Source organism: Rutidosis leptorrhynchoides, chromosome 10, assembly GCF_046630445.1.
Source record: "Rutidosis leptorrhynchoides isolate AG116_Rl617_1_P2 chromosome 10, CSIRO_AGI_Rlap_v1, whole genome shotgun sequence".
In the NCBI taxonomy this organism is placed as follows: Eukaryota; Viridiplantae; Streptophyta; class Magnoliopsida; order Asterales; family Asteraceae; genus Rutidosis; species Rutidosis leptorrhynchoides.
This window is the reverse complement of record NC_092342.1, coordinates 40,182,865-40,206,079: the sequence shown is the minus strand read 5'-3', so window position 1 is coordinate 40,206,079 and position 23,215 is coordinate 40,182,865. Positions and strand designations below refer to the sequence as shown.

Sequence of the window (23,215 nt, the reverse complement as noted above, 5' to 3'; positions counted from 1 at the left end):
GACCATTGGCCGAGTGAGTGTAGACAGTCGGCCGACTGTCCCTGACAGTCGACCGAGTGTCTTGGGCAGTGAATATTTTACCAAGTGTTGATTTCTAGCCGTTATGCTGCCCGTTTGTATTTTGATGATTATGATGTAAATTTTGTTTGAAAGTGCATAAGTGTTAAGCAAAAATTTTTAGCGGACACTTTTTCTGACAAAAATTTCTGTATTGTGTTATTTGATGCTATCGAACAGTAACTAACTTGATTTTCCTTATGTTCAGGTGAAAAAGATAAGGAAGCCGCTCAGTAGTAGATTATCTGAGCTGGTTGCTGGTATTTGGTGAGTGGGACTAACTGGAGAATATAGTATATAGAAGCATGTTATATTATGATTGTCATGCTTGTTAGATACACTTATTATTGTGGTTAGTTAGTTCTTGTGATGACTGCATGTTAGTTGATGCTTGTCTGCTGGAGCCCAGTGCGTCCCTATTGTGTGGTAGCCTCGGTAGGAGAGATCAACCTGCGGGTTGGGTTCCTCTGTGGTAGCCTAGACAGCCGTGGTGTATATATATGTGAATGACTCGTCTGTCGTGTGTGGATTATGTATATACATACGGTGGTGGAGGAACTTCTGGTAAGCCCTAGTCCGATCAGCTGGTGGTTAATGGTTTGGCCGAGCCGCCAGAGTCTCTGTAGACGGCACTTGGGTGATGTTTGTGTGTTAGACTATGTGACATGATTAGTATAACACTTGTGTATGCTATGGCCTGTAGTTAGTCGTACTCACTTAGCTTCGTGCTAATTCCCCTCCATCTCCTCCCTGCAGGTTGATAGCTTTTGTAGATTGTGCTTTTTGGGAGAAGAATGGCATGGTGATGTTATGTTTGACAGGAGTCAACTCTGATGTTGTCTTGTTTTGTTTAAACAGTGATACTTTGTGAATGTATTGTAAATACATCTTCTCCATATAAACAAGTATTTTGTAATGACACGTGACACTGGTTGTTTTAGCAATAGTTAATGTTTATTTTGTAAATAATAAATAAATGCTTTCGCCACGTATATATAAAAAAAAAATCAGCGGTGTCACATATAAAAATTATAAACATAATTATTGGATGATTAAATAAATTAAAAACAAATTAAGAAATATATATCTATTTTCGGAATGTATATAATGTATATAAAATATATATCAACTAATTATATTATTTTTAAAAATAAAAATCTGTAATTAAACATTTTATTAATAATTATATTTACCTAAATATATAAAGAATGTTTTACATAATTATTAATGTTACTTAACTATTAATATACATTCATTTTTTTAATAGAATAAAATATATTATTATATACTATATTATTCATTAATATTATTTAACATATAATGACATAACATAATAATAAATAAAACCTATATACACTTATACTATCAATGTATAACATAATATAATTGAATTATTAATACGATAACAAATAAAATAAATAAATTGATAACATATCGACATGTCGTATTCCTATATGTATGTAACAAGTAATCTAACTAAGTGTTGTATTCCTATACACATACAACTAGTGAATACTATAATCATACCGATAAATGTACAACTTATATAAACTTCACCGCTACTTACAGTCATAAGTGAATGATGTATAGGTTGCCATTATGGGATAAGGTTGTGGATTTCGAATGTCATGACATAGTTTCTGATCAAGAGTCCTGGCCTCCGATTACATCTGGTCATTCCGAACTTATTTGATAGCATCGAGGTTTGGGCAAGGTTGTATAAACATCAAAGTGATTATAGTAGGCATGCAAACACTTGTTAATTAACTCTTGTGTTTACTTAGGATTTTCATTGTCATTTGGACAATTTCTGATCAAACTTATATATCTCTAGGTTGAGATCTCGATTGTATTTCTTGCTTCTATTTCCGTTTGTGGATATTCTTCTTCGTGCTACTCTAAGGTGAACTTCATAGCCCTGCTTTTACATATTTTATTGAATTTTATAAATCTTGGGGTGAGACACATGCTTGTTTTTAAATGATTTACAATTTAGACACAAGTGCCTAAACTTTTTGATATGCAACTTCATGAGACTTTTGTTAACTTGTATTCTTACATGCAAATCCCCACCATGGTATCGATAATTGCTGAAATTAGAATGTGGCAAACTTAATTATTGTGAATAGGCCTATTGAGAGCGACGTCTCTACCCATTGACCGATCGTAAAGGGGGTACATGATAATGATTACCAACACACGCGCAGTGTCAGGGGTTTTAGTGTTTAGCTCTATATTATAACTCATTGCATATTGATTACTTTTGATATTTTAAACTAAATCTTGTGGTCTAAAAATCTCTATTTCGATTATTAAACCTATGTTGTTCACTCAACATTTGTGTTGACTTTTAAGCATGTTTTGTCTCAGGTAATGATTAGCTTATGTGTTGATGATGATTGTTATATGTGTGATGTCTTGCATTGGAGTCTATCATATTACATTTTATTACTTATTAAACATTTGACATTTATTCTTGGATTATGATGTAAAACTTCATTGTTATTCTGCGGCAATACAATTTATGTTTTTATAAAACGTCTCATTTAGAGTCGTTCTCGTTATATACTTGTGTTTTGGTATTGAAAGGTCACATTTACCCCCGGCCCTATTTGGGGGTGTGACACCTAGAATAAGGTGGCATAGAAAACACCTCAAAACCACTAGAAACACGACGAAGCACTTCTTGATGCAAATACATAATCATTCGTAAATATCACCAGAAAATCTTTAAAATAACACAAAAACTGTGGGGAAAACTGTTTGATATTGCGAGAGAATAAGTGTCCGATTTGAGTAATATCACATATCTGCAGAGTGTCCGTCTACAAGGAAAGTGTATTCTGGATTTCCGGGTCAGGGACAGGGGAATGTGCAGTGTTAGTCGGAGGATCTTCTGCTTCCAACACAAGGCGGAAACAAAAGAATCATCTAACATTTGAAGTAAGATCCTTCCAAATGTTAGTAGATGCTACTACTGCTACTGACAACATGATCATCAGTATGTTTTTAGTAAACTCCGTGCCGTGGAGAAGTTTGAGATTGATATAATTTATGCACTTCGACTTCAATATCCTATACAAGGTCTATCCTTTTTACCGTAAGCTCTATTAGAGACTTGAACCATGGTCCATGGTGTAGTTATGGAGGGTAGTGTATTGAACTAAGTCGCTCATGAACCTGAAAAACCCGCAGTAGTTATGCTCTTTTATGGCTATTTAATCCCAATATCATTGTATGTTTACATTGAGATGGTAAAGCATAAAGGTGTTGCAAAGCATATATTAATCAAGATCAGAGGTGTCCGATGAAGAACAAGCAGGCTAGCTCAACTCAATGATCACGTTCATTGATTTTACTCATCGATCAATATATTTAATGCAACTTGTGAAGAAGTTTGAAATTGATCTCAATATTGTTTTGCTTCTTATATGAAGAAAATGAGGACCATTGGAATATAAATTTTCTGAAATTCTTTACTTGTTAATGAAATATATGATTGATTATATATCCATTTCAGTTTATAGATTTATTTTTATTTGATTTTGATTGCAATGTATTAATCTCAAATCATGAAAGTGCGTATGTATTACATGGGTTGTGCATTTGCACAACCAAATGCACAACCATAGGACTTACTAGTGTGTGTGTGTATATATATATATATATATATATATATATATATATATATATATATATATATATATATATATATATATATATCACCGATGTTTCCATGTTGGTACATAATGTAAATATGTTTTAACTTTTATATTTTTCATATAACTAGTTTATAATCCGCGACTTCGAGGGACTTTTGCATAAATGAATATATTCAATTGCATCAAACTCAACACACAATGTTTACAAATCAAATATCATACATTGATTTTATATATAGTAACACAGTCAACTCTACCCATCCACTTGTCAACTTTAGCAAGAAATTGTATGTCTTCTGAGAATGATGTTTCGGAAAAGTAACAGTAATCAGAATCATTCACGTTGAAAAAGACTCACGGGTAAATTGATACATTATAGCTTCTAACTGACCTAAAATTGTATGATTCCTCTGGCAAAGGATGCACTTATAACTTAAGGCTAACGTTTTAAGTTAATGGAGCAACATTACATAACACATGCGATAAGTGTGAACCAGATAAATTAAATATAAAAACTTTTACTATAAATTTCACCATTTCTAAGCTAAAAGTATTGGGTCAATTACAAACAACATTTCTATAAACATTGATGGTGTAAACTATATAATCTAAATTGAATTGAAGTTAAATGAAAATAATAAAAATGGGAACTTTTGTGTAAATCATGATAAGGGAAAGCTCACCTTATTGCATTATTGTGTTGTACGGAGTAGTTACTTATATGACCCACGGACAAAACGGTGTAGATCTTGTTGATATGGTAATTCCAATGAAACACTACTCATTATTACAGAGTGTGTCATAAGCATTCACGTATACCTTTCGTTGACAAATCGTGAAAAAATTAGTTCTGCGAGATTTGAAATCCTTTCATATTCATTTTCTAGACGCATTGCCATCTCATTTATATGGCTTTTTACTTAACAAATAAGAGATCATTATCATAATCAACCGAGATTTACAAATAATATATGAGGTAAATAGCCTGAATATCCAACCTTCATCATGTCATTGAGAATGAGATGAGAAAGAACTAACACAACATTCTTCCTCTTAGAAACTGAAGAATCATGCAGTGTTGAGTACATATTTTCTGTACATGGTTCTAAAAGTTTCGGAAAGCGAACTGCCAGATACCCAAGAGCAAGTTAAATAATTATGTTTTGGTTGTGAATCAATCTTAAGAAAGTCAAGTAATCAAGTTTAGCTAATCTACAGCTAAGAGCGTTTATAACTCAATTACATCCAATCTGAATATTTTACTATAATAAACTTTATTTAAATAACACAATTGTGCTATAATCACCCCTAATAGGCTAATATTAGCTGTAACCAAAAAAACTATACAAAGGCACCAAACATAACAATCTCAAAGGAAATTTATTTACTCGCACATGATTATAGCACATCTTCGACTTAAGGAAGAAAAGTACATGTAAAATAAATGTGTCCAAATTCTCGTCAGTTTCAAAGTTCTAAAAGCGAATTTATCATCGAAGTTCTTTTTTTTTTTTTTTTGAACATACATGAACACCAGATCAAATTGATGCTCCATTACCCAGAATCAATCGATCCTTTTCAAAATGCATGCCCCTGAATTCCAACTGCTTTTTCAATTTGAATCGAATTCTTCATCTTTAAGGTTGCCAATTTCATCTTTCACTACAAGAAAAATGAGCTTTAGTGACGAAGACTATTGGTCACTAATAACACTAAAATGGTCACTAAATCAAATTAGTGACCAAAATAGGTTGGTCACTTCTCGTCACTATAGATCCATCACAAAATATTTTTAGAGACCAACATACCAAAATTGGTCACTATAGTGACCATTTGTTTGGTCACTAATATCGTTTAGCAACCAAAATTTAGTGACCGCTTTTTTAATGGTAACTAAATAGCATTATTAGTAACCAAATGTTGAGTTGTCACTAAAAGATCGTCACAAATAATCATTTTTCTTGTAGTGTTTATACCATAATAATCATCACTACCTCTTTTTCAGTCCTCCTTCTTCCTTTGAATACTCTGCAATTTCTTTCCTGCCATAAATGATAAGCAGCACCAGCAATTGTAATTCTATTGATGACATCCCAAATTTGGTTTCGAAAAGGATAACGAGCAAGCGTGTTGATGATGCTCTGAATATCTCCAGGTAAAACCTCTAAAAATTAGCTTCTTTTTCAATTCAAACCAAACCATTCTTGAAAAATCACACTCAAAGAACAAATGTTTGACTGAATCCTCACATTTACCACAAAGTTCACATTTTAATGTTTGATTTGGGTACCATTTTGCCAATTTATCCTGTGTAGTTAATCTGTCAAGCTTGATAAGCCACAGAATAAATGCATGTTTTGGGTTAGCCTGTGGAAACCATATGATCTGGTACCAGGGAACCAATTGGTGCACTACCCTTAAATCTTCCCACACTTGACTAGTCTTATATGGTACCCTTTTGCCACTGTTAGTAACCCAATTGACCGATCCATCATTAGCTTCATATACATGGCTTTTGATTTTGTCTCTCATATGTAAAAGCTGCTTCCATTCCCAGCTATCACACTGTTTATACTCAATTTCCCATATTGATTTACCTTTAAGTTTTACCAAATTCATCCAATTGAACCATAGGGAATTTTTCCTTTCAATTAGCTTCCACAGTTGCTTAACTAACAATACATCATTCCATTCTTGTAAAGACTTAAGCCCTGGACCACCTTGATTCTTAGGGGTGCATACATATCTCCATGCAACTTTTGCCTTTCCTCTAGCATTATCACTATGGCACCATAGGAACCCTTTAAGAATTTTTTCAATTTTTGATACAGTGGAATGAGGGAGCTTATAGACAGAAGCCCAATAAATGTGCATGGAAGATAAAACAGAAGTAATAAGCTGCAGCCTGCCAGCATAAGATAAGTGCTTATTTTTCCAATTATCAATTCTCCTTCTAACTTTGTCAATGATTTCTTTACAATCTGCAATACCCAATTTCTTAGCAAGGAGAGGGACACCAAAATACTTTACAAGTAATTTGCCAATTTTAAAAGGAAGCAATTGAAGAATCTCTTGTTGCAGGGGAAATTGCAGGCTGCCAAAAAACACTGTGCTTTTGTTAATATTGGGAAGGAGTCCAGATACTTGACTAAATTCTTCCAAAGCTTGTTTAATAATCTTGACTGATTGAACATCACCATGACAAAAAACCAACAGATCATCAGCAAAGCATACATATGTAAGTCTCATCTTCTTGCATCCCACATGAAATTTAAATTCGGGGTTTTCCTTTATCTTATTTGCCAAGATCAAATTGAGGATTTCCATTACTAATGTGAAAAGGTAAGGTGAAATTGGATCACCCTGTCTTAAGCCTTTCCCTCCATTGAAATAACCCTTTATTTCATTATTAATGCAGACTGAAAACTTTGTAGTAGTAACACAGCTCATAACCCATTGAATCATTTTCCCATGAAATCCAAATTTACTTAGTATTGATTCTAAAAAACTTCAACTTACTGTGTCATATGCTTTTTGCAGGTCTATCTTGAGTGCACATCTTTTTGGACCATGTAACCTATTATATCCCTTTAAAAGCTCCTGGGTAACCAATATATTGTCCTGTACAGTCCTGCCAGGAATAAAAGCACTCTGGTTTATATTCACCAACTTCTCCAGACTAACTTTCATTCTATTCACACGTATCTTGCTTATAGTTTTGTAGATGATGATATGCCCAAATCGGACGGTTTATTTATGCGGTGTCGTTAGGTCGCAAAACGTCAATTCAGAATACCAATAGAAGAAGTTGAATGTTTAATTTATATATGCTGGGCCTAAATCTATTATTCCTTCCTATGGGTTAGCAAGGGCAAATATGACCTAGGGTCGTTCCTTGAGCGGTCGAATTTGAAACGGAGCTTATCTAGATAATTTAGTAATTAAGATTGGGTTTATACACAATTTAGTATCCAAGATTAGTAGCCAGGTACACCTTGTGTGGAGAGGCAGGATCCTTTTGGTCCCAATAAATTGGCGACTGTTCGGAAAATCCAACAACCAAGTGCAACCGGTTTATTCTAGACACCACTTTTATCCGGAATATCAAATTGTGTAAAGGAAATAGTTGGGTTGAATAGTTTGTATAATTGTAATTAAGATATTAAAGCAATATAATAAAAATAAGCTAGCTAGCATGCAACAACTAAGGACAGAGAAGACGTGGTTCACCATGATTTAAGATAACATAGTGTCGGGATGATTGCGAGACACTCCTTGGATAGATATACCTTGGTGTGAACACTATATTCCCTACTAAGCGGTTTCCCGGCTAGCATGTCACGAGGAACTAGGCTTTGAAGATTCTGATCGGATGGACTATGCTCAACTCTCGACATTTTATCTGGTTTAAGGATATAAGCAGCCCATCTTGGATGCAGTGCATACCTTGAGCACACGAATAAAGTAGCATAGCCTTATATAGATGATATCCAACCTTTCTTAACACCTTAGTGTATCACCCAAGTGAGTGGTTATAATTGGGTTTTGAATCCCTTTCTGTCAATGGTTTGGTAAAATCTAAGGGTTTGTAGACAAATTAGAACATCAGATAGTTCTCAGTCATCCTTAAAGATTTATAAGCTTAGTTTGTATTGTAGTACGTTAAATTCCCATTTATGACTTAAACCAGCCCTTACTTAAATCTACCCAATAAATTCCTTAGTTATCCACCATGTACTAGACTTATAGTGGTTCCATAGCTTCTAGCCTTGACCATGCTCAAGTGGTCCTATAGTACATCGACATGAGTCTTATACTCTTGACCAATGTCTTGATCTGGTCCTATGGTAATTCCCCATGTACTTTATAGTATTTCCGATGGGTTCATACCTTGACCAATGTATAAACACAGATAACTAATTACCTTTATAATGTCGACTTTATAAAAGGTTTTAATCACGTTTATTAGTGGAAGGACGATAATAACGAGGTTTAATATCATAGACAGGAAGTGAGTACGAAACGATAATCATCCCTAACTAACATTATTAAATCATGGCAAACAATCAAGCAATTACTCACACATCATGGCAATAAGCATTTCAATTATTAATAAATCACAAACATCAAACAAGAACATTATGATGGATTAATAAAAGAAAAGGATAGATAGTACCGGATAATGTCGGCAGAATAACACTTGTATTACTTCATAATATTCATAGCGTTACAATGCTTGAAAGCTTCTACTACTAACTGCATACTAATCTCTTATTGATCACTAGAGAGCGACAATAGAGAGATAATTACATTTCCTAATCTCTGTACTTTTCTCTCTCTAGAATCTAGAGAGAGAAAGTAGAGAGAGAACTAATCTCATATTGATCACTAGAGAGCGACTATAGAGAGATATTTAGAGAGAGAAGTGAAGAATTGGTGTGTTTTTGGTGTGTTGAAATGAGAAGTGAAGCCCTCCTTTTATAAGCAAAGCTTGGGGGTAAAATTGTAATTTTTGGCTGAAAAACGCCTGGCAGGTGGTATGGCAAGGGGTATGGCAGGGGGATATTTTCTAAAAAATGCCTGGCAGGGGGTATGGCAGGGCGTATGGCAAGGGGTACTGGCAGGGCGTATGGCAAGGGGTATGGCAAGCCGGATTTTGTGCTGGTCGGCCTTGATTCACTGGATCGTAACTTGATTCACCGTTTTCGTTCTAAAATCTTCGTTTTAGCTCCGTTTTTGACGATTCTTGCGCCCACGCGTTTGTAATTGAATATCCTACAGCATGAGGTTAAGTAATTAAACTTTTCCAATAATTATAAAATAAGTTATTTAAACGCGAGTTAGTCGTCTTAGCCGGTTTTGCTCGTTTTTCCTCGTTTCTCATCCGTTTTTAGTGATTCTTGAAACATAGCCTTTGTAATGACTAAATCTACTAAATTAACTAACAAAGTGATTATTTTGGCGATAAATTTTGGAACTTTATGGTTTTAGGGCTCAATATCGGGGGTAAAAACGTGACTTTTTGGCCGATATCAAATATCCCACACTTAGACTTTGCTTGTCCTCAAGCAAACCTCTCTTTTATTTTGAGTTTAAGGATGCTTCTGAGGTTTCCGTTCTATTATTCAAGTGGCTTGTTTTTTATTATAAGACTAAGATCAGACAAACCGTCTTCTAAAAGGGGTAGAAACTATCTATGCAAGCATGAGGGGAGGTTACATGACATTGGCTTCCTTACACGGGTTATTCAAATTACTCATGTGTTTTGGGGGTTCCCTATCAATCTATGAAATGAATTCGCTCATAGCCAGTCATGTTGCAAGTATTGTCATAGGCTTGACCAAGAATCAAATCTCCACCGGTTAGATAAGGACGGCACTGATCTTCTCCCTAATCATTCTTTCAAGAGGAAGAGCGGGTTTAAAGGTTGGCTTACGGAGAAAAGTGAAGGTTTTGATATGGCGAAAAGGGTGATTTTTCAAATCTTTGAAATTTAGAGAGATTCGATAGATTTCGGTTTCATGATGATATACTTTTTCTAGGAAAGATGGTACTCTATTTTTGTTGAAGAGTTTCTTTAGAGGGTGCTGATTTTTAGCGAAGACTTTACTTTTTTCTGCAATCCTCCTGGGTCACAATCTTCATTTTCTTGGGGATATATGTTTTTATTTGAAGACTTTTCTCTTCTTTATTTTTGAGACTTTGCTCAACTATATATATATATATATATATATATATATATATATATATATATATATATATATATATATATATATATATATATATATATTTTGCATATTACATCTTCATAACTTTGTCTATTTTTTCTTGTACCCAGATAGAAAGGTATTTAACCAGAAATAGGTCTTTTATGACCTATCAAAAACAGTCTGGAATTTCAGAATTTTTCGACAAGTGTTTGAAGTAAACTTGGTCGATCTATCTCTTTGAATTTCTAAATTTTGGAAATGAGAAAGAAAAGAGAGTGGAAAGGGTAACGTATTTGGTAGTGAATTTGGGGGTGAGTATTTTCTGATTCATCAACTCTTTTAGCGGGAGTTGGTTGGTTTAAATGCGTGGAGTGAAAATGAAAACGGATGATTTTTGTCTTCTCTATTCAGAATGATTTCAGAAGGAGTATCGCACCTACACCACGTATGGCGCTTACTAACTATTGGCCTCGAAATGTATGTCAAGGTCAAGTTCTAACTCTAAATGCTAACATCGGCACTCTCAACGGAAAAGATAGTGAAGCATTAAAAATGAATGCTTATTGGGCCTTTTTTGGGTGCCTCACAACAATTATATTGGGTTGATAATGCCTAGTCATGCAATGCTGTTTTAGAGAATCGGTTCCTCCTTAAGAAGATTTATGTCCTCATTTGTCTTAATTTTAGAACAAACACGCTTGATTTTCGAAAGTACTTTTTCAGAAATTGTCATTTAGTCAAAAATTTTGAAAAATTTACGTTGAGGACAAAGAATCTAAATAGTAGGTATACTCGAAAAGCTTAGTAAAATTTTAAGTTAAGAACATTTTTCGAGCATCCCATAGCTAATTACGGTGTACTACACCGCTATCCCACACTTAGAGGAACATTGTCCCTAATGTTCATTATTAGATTTTAGGGATCTAAAATCCCACACTTAGTGTAACAGACCGAAACCCGGGCTAGTTGTAAGTGGACTATTTTGCCCTTAGGGTTTGTGCTTAGTCTTAAGTGCTTTTATTTTAATTATTTTATTAGTGTTTTATTATAATTTTGTTGTGACCAGTTTGTGACAAGGGTCCCAGAACAGGTTTGTTTATTTTATTTGGACCTCGTTTGGATTACCTAATCTTGTGCGAAAGATATCAGATAACTGGTAAATACCCGTGTGTGATGGGGTATTGTGTTTTAACACAAATAAGAGCTGGTGACCAGCTCCCTTCTTGAAGTTTCCTGTTTTTTTTCATTTCACTCTCTCTCACTAAACCTAACCTCACCATCTCAAACCCTAAATCATTTGATCTCGAATTGAAGCTTGATTTTGGTGTCAAAACGTTCCTTGTGTCATTGTGATTCTAACAAGGTAAGGTTTGTAAGATTTCATGATCAAATCTATGATTAAATGGGTTTTTAAGTTAGTTTTTGTTAAAATGGGGTTTTGTGTAAAATTGGTTCAATTTGTTGTTGTTTGTGCATAAAAGTTGTGGGTTTATGTTTCTAAATGTCTAGTGTAAAAGATGTAACCAGTTTTGAGGTCAAAAACGTGTCCAAAGTTGAGATTTGGTGATTTTGGGTTGAAACCCGTCACTTTGCTGCTGTTGCAGCTGATGAACTACCTTCGGCCGATGGTCGTTGACCATCGACCGATGGTGAGGACGATCGGCCGATGGACGAGACCATCGACCGATGGTGTATGATTTCTGACCAGCGGATGTAATTTTGACGATCGACCGATTGGGGGAGACCATCGACCGATGGTGTGTTGACGATCGGCCGATGGATGGGACCATCGACCGATGGTCTTAGGCAGTGAAATTCTTACTAAGTGTGGAATTCTAGCCGTTATGCTGCCCGTTTGTATTTTGGTGTTCAGGATGTAAATTTTGAAAGTGCATAAGTGTTAAGCATGAAAATTTTAGCGGACGCAAATTTTTACTAATTTGCTATAATTCGCTGTCAGTGTGTCTAATCTTGATGGGAACACTATTCTAACTTGGTTTTTGCTGTTCTCAGGAGGTAAGGACAAGGAAGAAGCTCAGAAATAATAACTGAGCAGTTGCTGGTAATTGGTGAGTGGGTCTATCTACGGATAGAGTTTAAGTAGCATATCATGCTACTGTGGTTGACTCTTTTACCATGCATAGTGTAGGAATTGCCATGATAGAATAATATCGTTTGTCTGATGTTGTATGTGAATTATGTGTACACTGTGTGAATGGCACCAGTCGGGCCTAGGGAGACTGGGGACTCGAGACCGTGCCTAGGAGAGGTTAGAGTCCGTATGAGGTCAACCGTGCCTAGGGGAGGTTGGGTCCATAGGCTACTGATTGTAGAGTATAGTGTGAATGATGCATCCCCTGCATCTGGATAACTATACTGTGAATTGAGTAGCAGGGACTATCGGTAGACTCAGGCCCGATCAGCTGGGAGTCGTGTGCTCGTACAAGCCGCCGATCCTCGTATTGTCTTTTGTATGCTAGTTGGTAGTTAGCAGGTATTGTTGATGTATATAGCTTGTGTGTGACTTAAGCTATATCTGTTAGATAGATTCCATTCACTTAGCGGTGCGCTAATCCCCCACATGTTTTCCCCCTTGCAGGTTTAGGTACTGCTAGTCGGGATGGGTGATACAGCAGATGACATGTTTGACAACCAACTCTGATGTGGACTTTTGTTTAAATAATGTTTTGTAATAACGTAACACCTGTGGTTTGTAATAAAGTAATTAACTAAGGATTTATGGTAATCATGTTGTTATCGAATAAGGGTAATTATGTAAATGAAGTCTTCCGCTGTGTATATTTAAAAAAAAAAAAAAGATGGCCGGTGTTACAAGTTGGTATCAGAGCATGGTTTGGCAGCAAATACGTGCGCGTATTTTGTTCCCAAACCCTGAGGCAAGTCAAACATGTCTGTGGGAGTGGGGGCTAAGTGAAAATAGGATATACGTGTGTTAGTTGTGATTGAACTAACTGTTATCCACTAAGCTTTTGTGTAAGCTGTTTTGTAGCACAGGTATGTCTGATAGAAACGCAACTGGCCCATCCAACCCCGAAACATTTAGAGCACCAGAAGAGGGTGTTGAGTCTGATGATGATCAGAGTAGTTACATCCTTCAATTAGAAAGTAAGCTAAAAGAGGTTGAGGACAAAATTAATGAGCTTGAATTGGCAAGGCATTCTGGAAATGATGATACACCACCTGGATTCCCAACCGCGCAATCCCAAACGATACCTAATGTGCACCAGAACCAGTTTCAGAATCAAATACCTAACCAATATTATATGCCACCGCAAAACACTTTTACTTACCAAAATCCCATGATGATGAATCCATACCAAATGCAAATGTTCCAACAACCTTACATGCAATCACCCAAAAAGTGTACTTATAAGAACTTTCGTGATTGCAAACCCTCTGAGTTCTCTGGAAGTACTGATCCGACTGTAACTCTCAATTGGTTGCGAGAAATTGAAAGGGTATTTGAAGCATGCCAGTGTGAACCCGAGCTGAAAGTGACATATGCAAGTCGAATGTTGAAAGGTAGGGCTATGATTTGGTGGGATTCCTTGATTTCCAGTATACCGAAAGAACAAGTGAGTATGATCACATGGGAGCAGTTTCATGGGAAGGTGTGTGAACAGTATTGTAATCCTTTTGATATGAACCGAATCAAGACTGAGTTTCTTGAAATGAAGATGACACCCCAAATGACGATCGACGAGGTAGTAGAGAAGTATATGGATAAACTGAGGTTTGTACAACAATGGGTGCCAGACGAAGTGTCTCGTATCCAGCATTTTGTTAATATCATTCTGCCTGAGTACAGAACATTTGTTAGAACAGCTACGTCGTTGTCTCAAGCGGTTGTGATGGCTAAGATGGTAGAAAGTGATGTTCAGGCCGCCAGAAACAGAATGTTTGGTAATGTGCTACAACAAGGTGGGCAAGTATCTGGTCAATCAGGATCTAAATCCAAGAAGTCTAGTGGGTTTAAATCGAAGAGTAAAAGTGGTCAGAATAGTTCTGGATATGGATCAGGTAAAGGGAATTGGTGTCACACGTGTCGATCTTCTCACAGTGGTCAGTGTTCTGAGGCTACAAGAAGGTGCTTAAAGTGTGGTGTGGTTGGGCATGAGTCTTCAGCATGCCCGTATCTGAATAGTGTGTGTTGGAGTTGTCATAAACCAGGGCATCGTGCAGTTAGTTGTCCATCGAAGAGTGGTAGTTCCGGGGCAGGGTCAGGGGCGCGTTCAGCATCAGCCGTAGGGTCAACTGCCTCGAGTGGGCAGAAGAGGAAGAACCCTCCAACAGCAGAGGCTAGAGCTTTTCAGATGTCGGTGGAAAATGCTGTGGCAACCGACGAAGTAATCACCGGTATGTTTCTAATCAACTCAATACCTGCTCGCGTATTGTTTGATTGTGGTGCCAATAGGTGTTTTATGTCCCTAGATTTCTGTGCTAAGTTGAATTTACCAGCTACTGTGTTACCCAAGCCGGTTAGTGTAGAAGTAGCTGATGGTAAGATCACACCAGTCACAACATATGTGTCTGGGGTTTGTATAGAGATTGAAGGGAAGTCTTTCCCGGTGACTTGTTTAGTGTTACCTATTCCTAGCTTTGATGTAGTACTAGGAATGGATTGGTTGAGCTCGCTTAGGGCTAATATTAAGTGTGATAGGAAAATGATTACCTTTCGTTCGACCGATGGAACCCGTGTTGTGGCCCGAGGGGAGCGGGGCGGGTATAATTTTCCGTTGATAACCATGATGAAAGCGAAAAAGTCGATGGAAAAGGGTTGTGATTCGTTTCTTGCGTATGTGATTGATGCGAAGAAAGAAAAGAGAACAGTGGCCGATATTCCAGTAGTATCAGAATTTCCCGAAGTGTTCCCAGATGAGTTACCAGGTCTGCCGCCGGTAAGGGAAGTCGAATATAAGATTGAGATGGTTCCTGGAACAACTCCAGTTGCAAAAGCTCCATACCGATTAGCGCCGTCTGAAATCCGTGAAATGATGTCACAGATTCAAGAACTATTAGATCGTGGGTTTATCCGACCGAGTTCTTTACCATGGGGTGCTCCGGTATTGTTTGTTAAAAAGAAAGATGGGTCAATGCGTATGTGTATTGATTATCGTGAATTGAACAAAAGAACTGTGAAGAATAAATATCCGTTACCTCGAATAGATGATTTGTTCGATCAGTTACAGGGTGCTTCATTCTTTTCTAAGATAGACTTACGATCCGGATATCATCAGGTTCGTGTTACCGAATCAGATATATCAAAAACAGCGTTTAGAACTAGGTATGGTCATTATGAATTTCTTGTCATGCCTTTTGGGTTGACGAATGCGCCAGCAGTCTTCATGGATCTAATTAATAGAGTGTGTCGTCCATTCTTAGATAAGTTTGTGATTGTGTTTATTGATGACATATTGGTGTATTCGAAAACAGAGAATGAACATGCTGAACATCTGAGGTTGGTTTTGAACTTGTTAAAACGTGAGCAACTATTTGCAAAATTTTCAAAGTGTGAATTTTGGTTACGTGAAGTGCAGTTTTTGGGTCATGTGATTTGTACCGAGGGTATAAAAGTTGATCCGACAAAGATAGAAGCGGTAATGAATTGGAATTCTCCGAAGACTCCGACTGAGATTAAGAGTTTTCTGGGATTGGCTGGGTATTATCGCAGGTTTATCAAAGATTTTTCTAAATTAGCGGGTCCGTTGACTAAGTTGACTCGTAAAGATGTAGCCTTTCGATGGACTGATGAACAGGAAAAGGCTTTTCAGATTTTGAAACAGCTACTGTGTCAGGCACCAGTGTTAGCTTTACCAGAAGGTTCAGACAACTTCGTGGTATACTGTGATGCATCATATGCTGGGTTGGGTTGTGTATTAATGCAAAGAGATAAAGTAATCGCCTACGCCTCGCGACAGTTGAAAGTTCATGAGAAGAATTATCCAGTGCATGATCTTGAAATGGCTGCAGTAGTGTTTGCTTTGAAACTATGGAGACATTATTTGTATGGAACTCATTGTGTTATTTGTACAGATCATAAGAGTTTGCAATATATCTTCTCACAGAAAGAATTGAATATGCGTCAGAGACGGTGGCAAGAGTTGATCAAAGATTATGATTGTGAAATTAAATATCATCCTGGTAAGGCAAATGTGGTTGCAGATGCGCTAAGTCGTAAAAAGTCAAGTGAAAATGTGAAATTCCTTCGTTTGAATATAACTTCAGATTTGATTAACAGCTTAAGAACCGTTCAGGCCTGTGCTTTAGAGGACGAACATATTAAATCTGAACAAATGACCAAACGAAAAGTGGACTTAATTGATGACTCACGTGGACTAAAGACCTTAAACAATCGTGTTTGGGTGCCTAAGCTTGGAGATTTGAGGGATTTAATCATGACGGAAGCTCACAAATCCAGACTGACAGTACATCCGGGTAGTAATAAGATGTATCATGATTTGAAAACAGTGTATTGGTGGCCGACAATGAAAACAGATATCGCTCGATATGTCGAAAAGTGTCATATTTGTGCTCAAGTGAAGGCAGAACATCAGAAACCTTATGGTTCGCTACGTCAGTTACAGATTCCAGAGTGGAAATGGGAACATATAACGATGGATTTTGTGACCAAATTACCTCGAACTCAGAAACGACATGATATGATTTGGGTAATAGTGGATCGTCTAACTAAAAGTGCTCATTTTCTTGCTACTAGTGAGACAGCTTCGTTAAGTGAGTTAGCCAATTTGTATGTGAAAGAAATAGTTAGTCGACATGGTGTGCCGTTATCGATCATTTCAGACAGAGATTCCAGATTTGTGTCGAATTTTTGGAACAGTCTTCAACAAAATTTGGGTACACGTGTGAATTTAAGTACAGCTTATCATCCTCAGACAGATGGTCAGAGTGAAAGAACGATACAGACTTTGGAGGATATGTTAAGGTCTTGTGTGTTAGAATACGGTGGTTCGTGGGATACACATTTACCGTTGGTCGAATTCGCGTATAATAATTCATATCATTCGAGTATAGGAATGCCGCCCTATGAAATGTTGTACGGTCGTCGTTGCAGAACTCCGACTTGTTAGTTAGAAGCCGGGGAGAAGCAGTTTGCAGGTCCCAAAATTGTTCAAATGACAGCCGAAAAAGTTGCAATTGCGAGAGAAAAGTTGAAAGCCGCTAGAGATAGGCAGAAAATGTATGCTGATCCGCGTAGACGTCCGGTAACTTTTAGTGTGGGTGAACGAGTGTATCTGAAAGTTTCGCCGTGGAAAGGGGTTATCAGATTCGGTAAACGTGGTAAGTTAGCACCGAGATTTATTGGTCCATTTCTGATCAGCGAAGTGTTGAATGATCAGACTGTGGTGTTAGATCTTCCGCCAGAGTTAGCCGGTATTCATAATACATTTAACATGTGTTATCTTCGTAAGTGTAAAGTCGACGATGAAACGCAACTTCTTCCTTTAGAAGATTTAAGGGTCGATTTGAATAAGAAATTGGTGGAAGAGCCGGTCCGTGTAGTTGACCGAAAGGTGACTAAGTTGAGATATAAAGAGATACCGATGGTGTTGATTGAGTGGAAACACAGTTTGGGTTCTAATCTTACGTGGGAAACGGAAGAGTTGATGAGAAACCGCTACCCTCATTTGTTTGACCAAGACCAGATTCCGAGGACGGAATCTCCTTAAGGGGGGTGGATTTGTAACAGACCGAAACCCGGGCTAGTTGTAAGTGGACTATTTTACCCTTAGGGTTTGTGCTTAGTCTTAAGTGCTTTTATTTTAATTATTTTATTAGTGTTTTATTATAATTTTGTTGTGACCAGTTTGTGACAAGGGTCCCAGAACAGGTTTGTTTATTTTATTTGGACCTCGTTTGGATTACCTAATCTTGTGCGAAAGATATCAGATAACTGGTAAATACCCGTGTGTGATGGGGTATTGTGTTTTAACACAAATAAGAGCTGGTGACCAGCTCCCTTCTTGAAGTTTCCTGTTTTTTTTCATTTCACTCTCTCTCACTAAACCTAACCTCACCATCTCAAACCCTAAATCATTTGATCTCGAATTGAAGCTTGATTTTGGTGTCAAAACGTTCCTTGTGTCATTGTGATTCTAACAAGGTAAGGTTTGTAAGATTTCATGATCAAATCTATGATTAAATGGGTTTTTAAGTTAGTTTTTGTTAAAATGGGGTTTTGTGTAAAATTGGTTCAATTTGTTGTTGTTTGTGCATAAAAGTTGTGGGTTTATGTTTCTAAATGTCTAGTGTAAAAGATGTAACCAGTTTTGAGGTCAAAAACGTGTCCAAAGTTGAGATTTGGTGATTTTGGGTTGAAACCCGTCACTTTGCTGCTGTTGCAGCTGATGAACTACCTTCGGCCGATGGTCGTTGACCATCGACCGATGGTGAGGACGATCGGCCGATGGACGAGACCATCGACCGATGGTGTATGATTTCTGACCAGCGGATGTAATTTTGATGATCGACCGATTGGGGGAGACCATCAACCGATGGTGTGTTGACGATCGGCCGATGGATGGGACCATCGACCGATGGTCTTAGGCAGTGAAATTCTTACTAAGTGTGGAATTCTAGCCGTTATGCTGCCCGTTTGTATTTTGGTGTTCAGGATGTAAATTTTGAAAGTGCATAAGTGTTAAGCATGAAAATTTTAGCGGACGCAAATTTTTACTAATTTGCTATAATTCGCTGTCAGTGTGTCTAATCTTGATGGGAACACTATTCTAACTTGGTTTTTGCTGTTCTCAGGAGGTAAGGACAAGGAAGAAGCTCAGAAATAATAACTGAGCAGTTGCTGGTAATTGGTGAGTGGGTCTATCTACGGATAGAGTTTAAGTAGCATATCATGCTACTGTGGTTGACTCTTTTACCATGCATAGTGTAGGAATTGCCATGATAGAATAATATCGTTTGCCTGATGTTGTATGTGAATTATGTGTACACTGTGTGAATGGCACCAGTCGGGCCTAGGGAGACTGGGGACTCGAGACCGTGCCTAGGAGAGGTTAGAGTCCGTATGAGGTCAACCGTGCCTAGGGGAGGTTGGGTCCATAGGCTACTGATTGTAGAGTATAGTGTGAATGATGCATCCCCTGCATCTGGATAACTATACTGTGAATTGAGTAGCAGGGACTATCGGTAGACTCAGGCCCGATCAGCTGGGAGTCGTGTGCTCGTACAAGCCGCCGATCCTCGTATTGTCTTTTGTATGCTAGTTGGTAGTTAGCAGGTATTGTTGATGTATATAGCTTGTGTGTGACTTAAGCTATATCTGTTAGATAGATTCCATTCACTTAGCGGTGCGCTAATCCCCCACATATTTTCCCCCTTGCAGGTTTAGGTACTGCTAGTCGGGATGGGTGATACAGCAGATGACATGTTTGACAACCAACTCTGATGTGGACTTTTGTTTAAATAATGTTTTGTAATAACGTAACACCTGTGGTTTGTAATAAAGTAATTAACTAAGGATTTATGGTAATCATGTTGTTATCGAATAAGGGTAATTATGTAAATGAAGTCTTCCGCTGTGTATATTTAAAAAAAAAAAAAAGATGGCCAGTGTTACAAGTTGGTATCAGAGCATGGTTTGGCAGCAAATACGTGCACGTATTTTGTTCCCAAACCCTGAGGCAAATCAAACATGTCTGTGGGAGTGGGGGCTAAGTGAAAATAGGATATACGTGTGTTAGTTGTGATTGAACTAACTGTTATCCACTAAGCTTTTGTGTAAGCTGTTTTGTAGCACAGGTATGTCTGATAGAAACGCAACTGGCCCATCCAACCCCGGAACATTTAGAACACCAGAAGAGGGTGTTGAGTCTGATGATGATCAGAGTAGTTACATCCTTCAATTAGAAAGTAAGCTAAAAGAGGCTGAGGACAAAATTAATGAGCTTGAATTGGCAAGGCATTCTGGAAATGATGATACACCACCTGGATTCCCAACCGCGCAATCCCAAACGATACCTAATGTGCACCAGAACCAGTTTCAGAATCAAATACCTAACCAATATTAACATCTCCAATGTGGTAGAAACATTAACAACTACTTCGGTGCTAGAATCCTCCATTTCTTTCTTCTTCTTCGGGCTCTCCATTTCAATTTCTTCATCTACCTCCTCTTCACTCTGGTCAGGAGTTTCAAGAATAATTGGTTCAGAGAGTTCTTCTAGAATGAAATCCTTTCCAGTCATTAAAAGATCAAAATAAGGTGGGAGTGAAGATTGGGTTGGTGTGGAGTGGTTATTCTTCTTGTCTTCTACTTCTATCTTCTTCTCTTCATTCTCGGAATAGAAGGTGACTTTCCTAGTGGAGATGGTATTTACTTCGGCATTTCCATCAGAAGGACATACAGACTCCTCGATCGTGAAAGTGACCTCTTCTCTACGGGCTCTCAAGGTGATAGTCTGTGAATAAACGTCAACGATCGCTTTGGCTGTATTCATGAAAGTCCTTCCTAAGATTATAGGGGTTTTCATGTCTTCTTTATAGTCCATAACCACAAAGTCGGCTGGAAAGAGGAATTCGTCAACCTTAACCATGACGTTCTCAGCTATCTCCTTAGGATATCTAGTGGATTGGTCAACTAGCTGGATGCTCATTTTGGTAGGGTTAAGGTTTCCAATTTCGAGTCTCTGGAACGGTGAGTAGGGCATGAGATTGATGCTGGCACCAAGGTAAGCGAGAGAATAGATAGTACCAGATTGGTAGATAGAACAAGGAAGGGTAAATTGTCCAGTGTCTCCTAGTTTTTCATGAAGAGTATTTAAGAGAATGGCTGAACAATCCGCGTTTAGCGGGACATTGGGTACTTCGGGTAACTTATCCTTGGTTGATAGCAGTTTCCTAAAATACTTCTTACTATGAGGATTTTTAGACACAGTGTCCAAAAATTTACCGTCAAGCTTGAAAGATTTCATCTTGTTATGTCTTTGCTTGAGACGGCCCGGGAATGGAATGGGTGTTTTAGGTGATGACTCAATGACTACTACCGAACGGGTATTAGCTAGTTTCTTCTCCTTAGAAGAAACTGAAGGTTGGCTATATGCCACCTTTGATTCATTTTTAGGAAAACCAAGAGAATCGATACGTTGATTTAGCTGGCTTATTTGATTTTCAAGACTACTCAGGTGATTAGTCATGACTAAGTCAGCTGCGTCTTGTCTTGCTGTGATCATGTTGATGATACGCAGTATAACATCGTCTGTACTTATCTCTGGTAGGGTAGTGGGTGTGGTAGGTGGTTTGTGCGGATGAGCTAGGATCTTAACAGAGTAGACAACAGAGTCCTCACATTCAGCCTCGTATACCTTGGCCGGATGTGGATTAGTACAATTCTGGCATAATTGCACTTGAGACACATGTTGCGGGAGTTTCATTAGCTCTCCAACTTCTTTGGTGAGGTTTTCTATTTGGTCCGAGAGAAATTTGATGGTTTTATTTTTGATAGGATCGGAGGCGGAAAGCGGTGTTGCAGATGAAATGTGCTCTTCCGTGTTCCAATCGTGATGGTGCATAGTCATCTCCTCGATCAATCTCCAGGCCTCGTCAGCAGTGAAGTTCATGAAGTTACCCTGAGAAACAACATCAAGAGTAGACTTATTATTCTGATTCAGACCTTTGTAGAAGGTCAAAATCTGATCAGAGCTCTCAAGACGGTGATTCGGGCATCTTCGAAGCAAGTGTTTGAATCTTTCCCATGCAGTGTAGAGTGATTCATCGTATGCTTGTTGAAAGTTTACGATATCATTCCTAAGTCTGATTTGTTTTGATGGGGGAAAGTACTTGATTAAGAAATTTGTTGCCATTTCCTCCCATGAGGTGATAGAATTGGGTTCTAACCCCTCGAACCAGGTTTTTGCATGAAGAGTTAAGGAATAGGGGAACAGATATAGACGAACTACATCTTGTTCAACCCCGTTTTGCTTATATGAGTTGGATAAGGAGAGGAATTTATCTAAGTGAGAGTTGGGATCGTCAATTGGTAAACCATGGAATAGACAGTGATTCTGAATGAGTTGTATGATGCTATGCTTAAGGACAAAAGACGCTCCGTTAACCTCTGGATAGAGTATCGGTCCTCCTCGTCCTTCTAACGAGGGTTTGGTGATGTCAGCGAGAGTGATGCGTGCGGCCATCGTCGAACTATCGGCAGGTTAGTGTGGATCTCGTCGGATGGGTACAATGTATGATATCGGATAGAAGAAAGGATGTGTCGGAAGAATTCTTAGCGGTCTAAGTAGGTTAAACCATCCAAAAGGTTCACTAATAAGGAAGTCCATTTTAAACTTTTAATTAATCTAAATTAAGCTAATATTATCTAACCTAACTACGGTAAACTAGTAACTTTTGACAAAGCTAGTCTCAGTCAAAAGGATCTCTTAGAAACTAACTAATCTAAACAGGCTCCAAATCGTACAACCACTCCCCGGCTGCGGCGCCAAAAATTTAACTACTCCCGTGATATGCCCAAATCGGACGGTTTATTTATGCGGTGTCGTTAGGTCGCAAAATGTCAATTCAGGATACCAAGAGAAGAAGTTGAATGTTTAATTTATATATGCTGGGCCTAAATCTATTATTCCTTCCTATGGGTTAGCAAGGGCAAATATGACCTAGGGTCGTTCCTTGAGCGGTCGAATTTGAAACGGAGCTTATCTAGATAATTTAGTAATTAAGATTGGGTTTATACACAATTTAGTATCCAAGATTAGTGGCCAGGTACACCTTGTGTGGAGA

The 23,215-nt window shown here is 37.8% G+C and overlaps 1 non-coding gene across 1 annotated transcript; it reads left to right on the top strand.

The window, feature by feature from the left end:
- The first annotated feature begins 22,129 nt into the window (after positions 1-22,129).
- LOC139874115 (small nucleolar RNA R71) lies at positions 22,130-22,236 on the top strand. Its single transcript, XR_011767820.1, has one exon. It is a non-coding gene; the product is annotated as a small nucleolar RNA R71 (small nucleolar RNA).
- Positions 22,237-23,215: the final 979 nt, after the last annotated feature.